The sequence below is a fragment of the Lithobates pipiens genome, unplaced genomic scaffold (genome assembly GCF_037356315.1).
Source record: "Lithobates pipiens isolate NorthernLeopardFrog02 unplaced genomic scaffold, aLitPip1_a1.2 Scaffold_28, whole genome shotgun sequence".
Lineage (NCBI taxonomy): Eukaryota > Metazoa > Chordata > Amphibia > Anura > Ranidae > Lithobates > Lithobates pipiens.
Window position 1 is genome coordinate 109,751,102 of NW_027507789.1, and position 12,940 is coordinate 109,764,041.

Genomic DNA, 12,940 nt, shown 5'->3' on the forward strand with positions numbered 1-12,940 from the left:
TGCTGAACCTAAAGAAGTCGGTGTTAGTGCCGACTCAATGTCTGGAGTACCTGGGCTTACTGTTGGACTCCTCAGAAGGGAGAGTTTTTCTCCCTTCAGACAAGCTGCAGACTCTTCAAGCTGCGATGAAGTTGTTGGTGAACCGCAGGTGGTCGTCGCTGTGCTTCTGCATGCGAATTCTGGGCCTCATGGTAGCCACTCTCGAAGCTATACCGTACGCTCAATTTCACACTTGAGTCCTGCAAAAGGAGATTTTGTCAAAATGGAACAATTCTCCGTTATCCCTTAATTGTCAAATTCAGGTGAGCCAGCTAGTCAGGGATTCCCTTCTCTGGTGGCTGAGGTCTCCGGCCCTTCGGTCCAGGAGATCGTTCCTTCCTCTCCATTGGACGGTGATCACAACGGACGGCAGCCTGACCGATTGGGGGAGAGTTTTGGGCGTACAGTCAGCCCAAGGCCTCTGGTCGCGGGAAGAATCCCAACTGCTGATCAATGTGCTCGAGCTTCGGGCGATCAGGCGGTGCCTCTCCACATGGTCAAGGAGGCTACAGGGGCGTCCAGTCAGGATCCAGTCGGACAACTCCACGGCGGTGGCATATGTCAACCATCAAGGAGGAACAAGGAGCTCGGCTGCAGCATGGGAGGTCGCTCACATCCTCCAGTGGACAGAGCAGAACGTGTCGGCCCTGTCAGCCATATACATTCTGGGCGTAGAAAACTGGCAGGCGGACTACCTAAGTCGTCAGATGCTGGACCCAGGGGAATGGTCATTGCATCCGGATGTATTCCGGCTCCTTTGCCTCTTGGCTCAATTGGAAGGTGGAGAGGTTTGTGTCCAGGACAAGAGACCCCTGGGCGGACGCATCAGATGCGTTGGTGGCTCCATGAGGGCATTATCAGCTCATTTATGCCTTCCCACCCCTCAAACTTCTACCACATCTGCTGCACAGAGTGGAGGCCAAGGGGATTCTGGTGATTCTGATTGCCCCAGATTGGCCTCGACGTCCTTGGTACGATGACCTAGCTAGTACGTCTGGTGGCGGATGTTCCTTTGTGGCTGCCGATGAAAGAGGACCTTCTATCGCAAGGTCCAATACTTCATCCTGCTTTACCGTCGCTGGTTTTAACGTCATGGCTGTTGAAAACCAGGTACTAAGGGACCGAGGTCTGTCAGACTCTGTAATTTCCACTATGCAGAGGGCACGGAAGTTGTCTTCTCAAAAGATTTACCATAGTATGTGGAAGGCTTACATCTCCATGTGTGAGGAGATGGTTTGGCGTCTGCACTATTCAGTTTCCAGGATCCTGCTGTTTTTGCAGCGAGGAGTGGATCAGAAACTTATCTTAAGCACCATTAAGGGGAAGATATCAGCCTTGGCTGTCTTTTTCCAACGTCCCTTGGCGACTCACTCATTGGTGAGTACTTTTGTGCAATTGATTCGACACGTAGTCCCTCCGGTTCGACCATCACTACCTCCGTGGGTTCTGAATCTGGTGCTATCGGCACTTTGAAAACTTTAGGGAGATTCCCTTGTTAACTCTTTCTCAGAAAAAAGTCTTTCTAGTGGCTATTACATCTGCCAGGAGGGTTTCTGAGTTGGTGGCCTTGTCATGCAAGTCTCCCTACCTGGTCATCCACAAGGATAAGGCAGTGCTATGTCCGCAGCCCTCTTTCCTTCCAAAGGTGATTTTGGCATTTCATCTAAATGAGGACATCGTGTTACCATCCCAATGTCCTAAGCCAACACACCTGAAAGAGGTTGCCTTACATTCCCTGGAAGCTGAACCGGGCTCTACGGGTGTATCTGTCTGCTACGGCTCCCTTCCGGAAGTCAGACTCTATCTCAGTGGCTGGTCCGAAAAAAGGTCTGACGGTCTCGTTGATCTCGGTGGATCAGACAGATCGTGGTTTAGGCCTATGCCTTAAAGGGGCAGGTGTCCCCTTTTACTGTCACGGCTCATTCCACCAGGGCAATTGGAACCTCCTGGTTTTTCTGACATCAAGCATCTGTCTCCCAGGTGTGTAAGGCGGCGACTTGGTTGTTCACCAAATTCTGCAAAGTTGATGTAAGCGCATCTTTGGTTGCTTGCTTTGGCTGCAAGGTTTTGCAGGCGGCTGTGTAAGGTTGCAATTTACACTTTTTTTCAGTTACAAGTTTGTTGTGAATGCATCTTTTGATGCATAAGTTGGCTGCAGGTTTTGATGGCGAACATTTAAGATGGCAACTCCTCTGTTGAGGTGTTCCTTTTGTTGGGTGTGAAGTTATGTTTTGCTGTTTCCACCCCTCATTTTTTGACACTGCTTGGGGACGTCCCTAAGGTTAAGAATTAAAGGAGCTGTGTCCGTCAATGAACGAAAGAAAAAGGGAGTTTGTACTCACTGTAAAATCCTTTTCTCTGAAGTTCATTGACGGACACAGCACCCACCTCTCCTATTTATGTTTGTACTGCTTTTTGATGAACTGAGCTGCAAGAAGCAGGGTAGCCAAAGGGACCACCCCCTGGGCGATGCTGTGCAGTCTTTCTGTTTTTTCATGTTTTACATGTTCTGCCTAGTCCTCTCCTGAAGGTGGCGTGATAACCCTAAGGTCAAGAATTAAAGGAGCTGTGCCCGTCAATGAACTTCAGAGAAAAGGATTTTACGGTGAGTACAAAAATCCAATTTTTTATTACACATTATGTGAGCAGTCTGCAGTTCCTCTTTAAGCAAACTCACACATTCGTCCATGTCTCCATGATTTTATTGTTGAGAAATCTTTTTGAAAAACACCCCCCCCCTAGCATTCCTAGCCGTGGCTATCTTGAATAACGGCAGATGATTCATGTAGCATTCACTTTCTGGAATCCATCTGCCCAGGCATGCAAGCAGGACAGCATGCTTTGCCTAGAACGCCCCTCCTCCTCCACTCCTCCAGATGAAAAAAATAAAATGCCCATGAAGACTCCTGGGATGTATGACATCATTTTGTCTAGGCCAGGAACCAAGAAGCAACTGAAATTTTTTTTTTTTTTAAGTTAAAATGAGTGAATATAATATACCTTCCTATGTATTTCCTACTGCTAGCAGCATAAGGATTAAAAATAGTTGATTGAGAGAGTTTAGTTCCAGCTTTAAATTTACCCATGCAGTGGGTTCCCCGCTGTACCGCATAAGTTAAATGCTCATTTTGCTAGGACTGCTAGTCCTGCATTGTATGTTATGACATTAGAGCTGTGACCGGCCATACAGAAAAGTGAAGCAGCTTCAGGGAACCAGGTGCAGAGAAAGGAGGAGGCCAGTGGTAAGGTAAGTGTAGGTGCATCTCATAAAATTAGAATATCAAAAAGTTAATTCATTTCAGTAATGCAATTCAAAAAGTAAAACTCATATATTTTATATAGATCTGTTACATACAGAGTGATATATTTCAAGCATTTATTTATTTTCATTTTGATGATTATGGCTTCTGTATCTCAGAAAATTATAATATTACATAAGACCAATAAAAATAATTTTTAATGCATAAATGTTGGCTTACTGAAAGGTATTTCCATGTACAGTATAGTATGCACACAATACTTGGTCGGGGTTCCTTTTACATGAATTACTGCATCAATGTGGCGTGGCATGGAGGTGATCAGCCTGTGGCACTGCTGAGGTGTTATGGAAGCCGAGTTTCTTTAAAAGCGGCCTTCAGCTCGCCTGCATTGTTGGGTCTGGTGTCTAATCTTCCTCTTGACAATACCTCACAGATTCTCTATGGGGTTTAGGTCAGGCGAATTTTCTGGCCAATCAAGCACAGTGTTGATGATGATCATTAGACCAGGCATTGGTACTTTTGGCAGTGTGGGCAGGTGCCAAGTCCTGCTGGAAAATTAAATTAGCATCTCCATAAAGCTGGTCAGCAGAGGGAAGCATGAAGTGCCCTAGAATTTCCTGGTAGAGGGCTGTGCTTACTTTGGACTTTATAAAACATAGCGGTAGGGATGAGCCGAACACCCCCCTGTTCGGTTCGCACCAGAACCTGCGAACAGACCTAAACTTCGTGTGAACTTTAGAACCCTATTAAAGTCTATGGGACTCGAACGTTCACAATCTAAAGTGCTCATTTTAAAGGGTAATATGCAAGTTACTGTCCTAAAAAGTGTTTGGGGACCTGGGTTCTGCCCCAGGGGACATGGATCAATGCAAAAAAAAGTTTTAAAAATGTCCGTTTTTTCAGGAGCAGTGATTTTAATAATGATTAAAGTGAAACAATAAAAGTGTAATATTCCTTTAAATTTTGTAGCTGGGGGGTATCTATAGTATGCCTGTGAAGGGGTGCATGTTTCTGGTGCTTAGAACTGTCCCTGCACAAAGTGTCATTTGTGCAGGAAAAAAAGTCTTTTAAAATCACTTGCGGCTAAATTGTCGGCTCCCGTAATACAGAGAACACTCAATGAGTGTTCTCTGTATTAGCCGACAATTCATTCATTCATTGATAAAAAAAAAAAAGCGTTCCCCTAAATTCAATTTAGTTCCCCTAAATTCAATTACCAGGCCCTTCAGGTCTGACATGGATATTAAGGGGACCCCGTGTCAAATGTAAAAAAAAAATTGACGTGGGGGTCCCCCTAAATATCAATACCAGACCCTTCAGGTCTGATATGGATAATAAGGGGAACCCTGCATCAAATTTTTAAAAAAAATTGACGTGGGGGTCCCCCTAAAAATCCATACCAGACCCTTTATCTGAGCACGCAACCTGGCAGGCCGCAGAAAAAGAGGGGGGGGGCGCTCTCTCGCCCCCCCCTCTTTTCCTGCGGCCACATACCCTCAACATTGGGAGGATGCTTTGGGGGTCTGTGACCCCTCAAAGCACCTTGTCCCCATGTTGATGAGGACAAGGGCCTCATCCTCACAACCCTGGCCGGTGGTTGTGAGGGTCTGCGGGCGGGGGGCTTATCAGAATCTGGAAGCCCCCTTTAACAAGGGGACCCCCCTGTTTGAAATGGTAAGGGGGTACAAAAGTACCCCTACCATTTCACAAAGAAAGTGTCAAAATGGTTAAATAAGACAAACACACTTTTGAAAAATTCCTTTATTAAAAATAAAAATAATAAAAAAAAGATTCCAGCGGTGCTAATCCACTCTTGCTATCCAGCGACGAATCTCCGGGGTCCAGCGATGGATGATCATATCCAGCGACGGGGGATCTCTCAGTCCAGCGCTGTCCATACATCCTTCTTCTGTCTCCATTGCGGAGACACTGCGGAGATCCCAGCACTGACGTTTCTTATATTAGAAGGGCGGGGCCACTCGTCACCTGACCCCGCCCCCTCTGACGCTGGTGAAGGGAGCCAGGGGTTCCCCAGTGACGTGTGGGTGACCCCGCCCCCTCTGATGTAACGGAAACCTGCGTTACATCAGAGGGGGCGGGGTCACCCACACGTCACTGGGGAACACCTGGCTTCCCTCTCCAGCATCAGAGGGGCGGTGTCAGGTGACGGGTGGCCCGCCCTCCTAATATAAGAAACGTCAGCGCTGGGATCTCCGCAGTCTCCGCAGTGGAGACAGAAGAAGGATGTATAGACAGCGCTGGACTGAGAGATCCCCCGTCGCTGGATATGATCATCCATCGCTGGACCCCGGAGATTCATCGCTGGATAGCAAGAGTGGATTAGCACCGCTGGAATCTTTTTTTTTATTTTTTTTATTTTTAATAGGAATTTTTCAAAAGTGTGTTTGTCTTATTTAACAATTTTGACACTTTCTTCTTTTGTACCCCCTTACCATTTTAAACAGGGGGGGGCCGGGATCTGGGGGTCCCCTTGTTAAAGGGGGCTTCCAGATTCTGATAAGCCCCCCGCCCGCAGACCCTCACAACCACCGGCCTCATCAACATGGGGACAAGGTGCTTTGAGGGGTCACAGACCCCCAAAGCATCCTCCCAATGTTGATGGTATGTGGCCGGGTACGGTTCAGGAGGGAGGGGGCGCTCTCTCGTCCCCCCCTCTTTTCCTGCGGCCTGCCAGGTTGCGTGCTCGGATAAAGGGTCTGGTATGGATTTTTAGGGGGACCCCCACGTCCATTTTTTTTTTAAATTTGACACGGGGTTCCCCTTAATATCCATGTCAGACCTGAAGGGCCTGGTAATTGAATTTAGGGGAACCCCCACTCTTTTTTTTTTTTTTTTTTTAATCAATGAATGAATGAATTGTCAGCTAATACAGAGAACACTCATTGAGTGTTCTCTGTATTACGGGGAGCCGACAATTTAGCCGCAAGTGATTTTAAAAGACTTTTTTTCCTGCACAAATGACACTTTGTGCAGGGACAGTTCTAAGCACCAGAAACATGCGCCCCTTCACAGGCATACTATAGATACCCCCCAGCTACGAAATTTAAAGGAATATTACACTTTTATTGTTTCACTTTAATCATTATTAAAATCACTGCTCCTGAAAAAATGGCCGTTTTTAAAACTTTTTTTTGCATTGATCCATGTCCCCTGGGGCAGGACCCGGGTCCCCAAACACTTTTTAGGACAGTAACCTGCATATTACCCTTTAAAATTAGCACTTTAGATTTCTCCCATAGACTTGTATAGGGTGTTCCGGCTTTTCGAATTTGCTGCGAACAGCCCAAATTGTTCACTGTTCGCTGAACAGGCGAACAGGCAATGTTCGAGTAGAACATGAGTTCGACTCGAACTCGAAGCTCATCCCTACATAGCGGACATCCACCAGCAGGTGACATGGCTCCCAGAATCATCACTGACTGTGGAAACTTCACACTGGACCTCATTCAACTTGGATTCTGTGCCTCTCCACTGTTCCTCCAGACTGTGGGACCTTGATTTCCAAATGAAATGCAAAATTTACTTTCATCCAAAAAGAGGACTACAGAGCTACAGTCCAGTCCTTTTTCTCCTTAGCCCAGGTAAGACGCTTCTGATGTTGTCTCATTTTTTAGCAGTGGCTTGACACGAGGAATGCAACAGTTGTAGCCCATGCCATGGATACATCTGTGTGTGGTGGCTCTTGAAGCCCTCACACCAGCCGTAGTCCACGCCTAGTGAATCTCCCCTGAGTTCTTGAATGGACTTTGCTTCACAATCCTCTCAAGGCTGTTGCTTGTGCACCTTTTTCTACCACACTTTTTCCTTACACTCAACCTTCAATTAATATGCTTGGATACAGCACCGTCAATGACTTTCTTCTGGACAACTGTCAAGTCTGCAGTCTTCCCCATGATTGTGTAATCTATTGAACTAGACTGAGACACCATTTAAAGGCTCAGGAAACAGTTACAGGTGTTTTGAGGTAATTAGCTGATTAGAGTGTGACACCATGGAGCTGATTTACAAACGGTTTGCGCCATGAGTTGCGACACACGCCGATGCGCAACGGGCATTATCATATTCACAAAGCATTTGCACTTGTAACACAGCGCAATTCCCCATTTACTATTATCATGCCGGCGCACAGGAGGCGGCGATCGGTGTGCCGCTATAGACATGGCACACGCATTATTCAACTCAGAATTAAAAGAAGATGGAAGTGCCAATATTATGGGGGTGATGTGGGTGATGTGAGGAAGTATAGTTATAACTGTCCAAGTAACAAATATGCCCAAAATAGAATGGAAAAGTAACTTTCTCTGAACAAGCCTGCTGCGCCTGCAAATACACTTGGAACTGCGTGAGGTCAATTTATGCACTGCGCATGCGCAAGCGGCATTTGCACACGTTCAATTGCTTTGGTTCACTGCACCGGCTAAATGTCAAGCCACGTAGATGCATTTGCATAAGTTGAACAGGCGCACCTCTGAACTTGACTGTTTTTTTATGCTGGTCCACTTCTATGTTTTTTTTTTTTAAAGTCTTCTTTCATCTTCTTCGGGTCTTCTTCCTTCTTCCTTTCTTCATCCTTCGGTTTCTTCCACCATCTTCTTCTTCCTTCGATTCTCTGCTTCTTGCTCTGGTGTTCTTGTCCGGCATCTTCCTCCACGGCATATCTTCTTCCTCACTTCATTCTCGGGCTGCTCCGCGCAATGGGAGGCTCCCGCTGTGTGACACTTCTCTTCTTCTGACAATTCTTATATAACGGAGGGCGGGGCCACCCGGTGACCCGCCCCCTCTGACGCACGGTTCTGTTAGATAAGTGTCAGAAGAAGAGAAGCGTCACACATCGGGAGCCTCCCATTGCACGGAGCGGCCCGAGAACGAAGCAAGCAAGAAGAGACGCAGTGGAGGAAGATGCCGGACGAGAACACCGGAGCAAGAAGCAGAAGATCAGAGGAAGAAGAAGATGGAGAAAGAAACCGAAGAATGAAGAAAGGAAGAAGGAAGAAGACCCGAAGAAGATGGAAAGAAGAAGACTTTAATAAAGGAATTGTCAAAAACTGTCTTTTGTCATTTTTAACACTTTTGTCACTTTTTTGGGGGAAATGGTAGGGGTACTTTTGTACCCTCTTACCATTTCACACAGGGGGAGAGGCCGGGATCTGGGGGACCCCTTGTTAAAGGGGGCTTCCAGATTCCGATAAGCCCCCTGCCCACAACCACCGGCCAGGGTTGTGGGGATGAGGCCCTTGTCCTAATCAACATGGGGACAAGGTGCTTTGGGGGTACCCCAAAGCACCCTCCCAATGTTGAGGGCACATGGCCTGGTACGGTTCGGGGGGGCACTTTCTCGTCCCCCCCTCTTTTCCTGTGGCCTGCCAGGTTTCGTGCTCAGATAATGGTCTGGTATGGATTTTGAGGGGGACCCCGACGCCATTTTTTTTTTTGCCGCAGGGTTCCTCTTAAAATCCATTCCAGGCATGGAGGGGCTGGTATGGATTTTAAGGGGGACCTCCACGCCATTTTTTTTTTTTGGCACGGGGTTCCCCTTAAAATCCATACCAGACCAGAAGAGCCTGGCTCTTGGAGGGGAGCCCATGCCGTTTTTCTTTTGTTTTTTCTGTTTCAATATGTTTATTGAGAATTTTTGAATAAACAGTAATAAACAAGAGATTACAATCAACTCCTTGTGAGCCCTCGCAGGGGCCACTAATCATGAATACAAACCCAAAGGGCTAACCGTCACAATATATTTCTAGTAAACTCAAGATAAGGAAGGGAGATGAGCAAAAGATGGAATCTAGACTGGTTCAGTACCAAACAACTCGTTCCTTTATCATTTCCTGCGAGTAAGCCCTGTTCCTACTACCCCCGTCCATGGGTGGCAGCAGTTTTTATTAGCAATGGGAGAGATTACTAAGGAGAGTGATGAGGGATAGGGAACAGAAGAAAGAAGGGTAAAGAGAAAAAAAGGGGGAGGAAAGGAAGGGGGGAAGCTCGGGCTCGGACGCCCCGCCAGGGGAATTTAGACCAAGCCCAGGCATGCCGCTTGGAGCGTGGGGAACTCATAAGAGATCCACGGCTCCCAGATCTTTAGAAATTTAGCATGAGAATCATGGACAATACTGGACATACGTTCCTGAAGTAACATAGCAGTCATGCATGTCTTAACCCCTTGAAAATCTACCCGTTGTGACTTCCAGGCTTGGGCAATGGTCTGCTTGGCCGCTATAAACAGATAGGTAGCCAGCTTCTGTTGAGAGCCACGCAGGCCAGGAACCGGGCAATGTAGGAGAGCTAGCCTAGCGTCCCTTCGAATCGTTAGATGAAAGAGTGTCTGCAGTAAGCCAAAAATCCTAGACCAGAACCCCACCAACCTTGGGCAAGCCCACCATGTGTGCATGACATCACCTCGCTGTCCACAGTTGCGGAAGCATCTGTCAGTACTCCCAGGGAATGCCCGAGCCGTGCGGGCAGGTACCCAATACCATCGGAACATTACTTTATATGCGGCCTCTAGGGTATTTGTGTTGAACGAGCATTTGGCGACCGTGTGCCAGGCTCTGGGGAGTGATGGCATGTATGTTCAAAAAAAGTTTTTTGGAAGGGATAGGTGGACGTGCGGCGCAATGCTACAATCCAGTGCTTTAATTGGATAAAGTGATAATGCTCCGTGACCGGCGCCCCCTGCATTTCCCTGATACTCTCCCAGGAGGGGAATGAACGTGAAGATAGAAAATTTTGGACTTGTGGGTAGCCATGCGAAGACCACCAGGAGAATGCCTGGGGCTCCACCAGACCGGGTGGGAAAAGAGGGTTATGGGTGATGGGGAGTAGAGGTAGGAAGGGGGACATCAGATTGTTAGCCGAGCGAACTGAGTCCCACACCTGCAGACCATGAAGCAGCATGGGGCTCAGAGAGGGAGGGCGTAGATTCCTGGGGAGCCAGAGGAGTGCCTGAAGTGAACACGGGTCAGAACCAGGTACCTCTAGGAGCACCCACAGAGGAACATCCGTGGTTGCATGAAGCATGGTCAATGGGGAGATCTGGGCCGCTATGTAGTATTTAGAGATATTGGGGACCCTCAGGCCTCCCCGGAGCCTATGGGTATAAAGGGTCGCTCTAGGTACCCTGGGGCGTTTGCGCACCCATATAAATTGGAGGATCCTATTCTGCAGGAGTCGGAGGAAAAAAGCGGGTACCCGGACAGGCAAAGTTCGAAAATAATAAAGGACTTTGGGAAGGATCGTCATCTTCGCCGCTGAGATCCTCCCTACCCAGGAGAGTGAGGGAAATTGCCAGGCTTGCATAAGGGTGGACACCATGCGTAATAGGGGATAATAATTGGCAGAGAATAGGGAGGAGTAGGCTGGAGTCAATTTGACACCTAAATAGTCAATCGAGTGAGATGCCCAACAATAAGGAAAATGGTCCTGAAGTCGCTGTACCAGTTCCAGAGGGAGGTTAACATTCAGCGCTGTGGTTTTGGAGGGGTTAATTTGAAGACCTGAGAAGGCTGAAAATTGGTCTAATACAAGTTGCAGGTTGGGCAGGGAGATGAGTGGGTTTGAAATGGTCAAAAGGGCGTCGTCCGCAAATAGGTTCACTTTGTATTGAGTGCCCGCGTAAGGAATTCCCGAGATATCACTATTGGCCCTGATCACCGCCGCCAGCGGCTCCAATGCCAGGATAAACAGTGCCGGGGACAGGGGGCAGCCCTGTCTAGTTCCCCAGAGTACCGGGAAAGGGTCAGAAAGGAAGCCTGCGTATTTTACTGACGCCGACGGTGCGGAATAGAGGGCCTGGATCCATCGCAGGAAATGTGGACCAAATCCCCATTTGGTTAGAACAAAATAAAGGTAATCCCACGAGAGCGAATCAAACGCTTTATATATATCTAGGGAAAGCAAGAGTCCTGGTATTTTGCGCTGATTAAGTATATGGAGGAGATGGACCACCTTGCGGACATTATCCCCCGCCTGGTGACCGGGCACAAAGCCCACCTGATCCCTGTGAATGAGGGCCTGCAGATATCTGTTGACCCGCGTACTTAGGACCTTGCCCAGTACCTTCAGGTCAACATTCAACAGGGAGATGGGACGAAAGGACTGTGGGTCCGTGGCTTCCTCAGGCGACTTAGGGATCATAGAGATATGGGCTTTCAGCGTGTCCGGCGAGGGTCTCGCACCGTCCCGCCAAGCGTTGAAATAAGATGTGAGATGGGGCGTGAGCAGGGGTGCAAATGTCTTATAATATAGACCGGTAAAGCCATCTGGACCCGGAGCCTTGGAAGGCTTAAGGGACTTTAGGGCTTGGGAGACCTCCATTTCAGTTATAGGAGCATTCAGATTATCTTGTGCCGCCAAAGACAATATAGGAAGGTCAATCGATTGGAAGAATCTCTCAGCCTTGTCTCGGTCGAAGGCTGCCGGTCTATTATATAGGGATGAGAGGAAGGAGGCAAAGCCTGCTACTACTTTAGATGGATTTGACGTAAATCCCCCTCCCGTCACCTGTAGTCGAACCGGCCTGCCCGGACGTCCCACCGAATTAAGTTTCCTAGCCAACATAGGACCAGGTTTGTTCGAGCAACTATAAAACTTATACTTGGACCAGCGCAGGGCCTTTTCCGCCTGAGCAGAGGCGAGCAAGTCCAACTCAGTGGCCAATTTGTCACGTATCCGCCTATGGGTTACCGTAGGGTGCGCCTTCCATGTCGCATCCGCCGCCTCTAACAAGGAGGTCAATTCCTGTATCCGCTGCTCCCTGGCCTGTTTTGTACGGGAAGCGATCTGGATCAAATGGCCCCTGACCGTCGCCTTGTGGGCTTCCCACAAGGCGACTGGAGAGTCGACTGAGCCTACATTTTCCGCAAAATAAGTTTGGATATGAGTTTCTATCTGGGAGGATGTAGCTTTCGTACTCAGGAGAGATTCGTTAATCCGCCAGAGGTAGGCCGGGCGGGAGAATCCCGCTAAGGTGATTCCAAAGATCAGGGAATCATGATCTGACCATAGAGAGGTGGCAATAGCGATCTTTTGTACCAATGGCAGGGAGCTAAGTTGCAGAAACACGTGGTCTATCCTACAAAAACTCTGGTGGGGGTTAGAAAAAAAGGTAAAATCCTGAGACAATGGATGCTGCTCACGCCACACGTCCACCATGCCATAAGATTGGAAAAGATCATGCAATAGTTGTTCCTGAGAGGCATCACGGGACGGAGGCACTTCCCTGAGACTACGCCTGTCCAAAGAGGAGTTAAAAACAGAGTTGGAGTCTCCCATCATAATCAGAAGGCCTTTTTGGTGCCTGGTGATCACTTGGAGTAGGTGGGAGAAAAACTTCTGCTGAAATGAATTAGGAGCGTAGTATGCAACCAAAGTGACATCCTGGTCCCACAGGGTGCCCTGCAGGATCAAATATCTACCCGTAGGGTCTGCTATTTCTTTAGAACAGATAAATTGGAGGTTACGCCGAAAAGGCCATCAGCACCCCTCTTTGCTTCTCAGAGGCGGAGGCCGTAAAAAACATTGGATAATGGGGGGACAAATATTTGGGGGATGAGGATTGGGAGAACCTGGTCTCCTGCAGACACACCACATCAATAGATTGAGATTTTAAATGGCGGAAGACC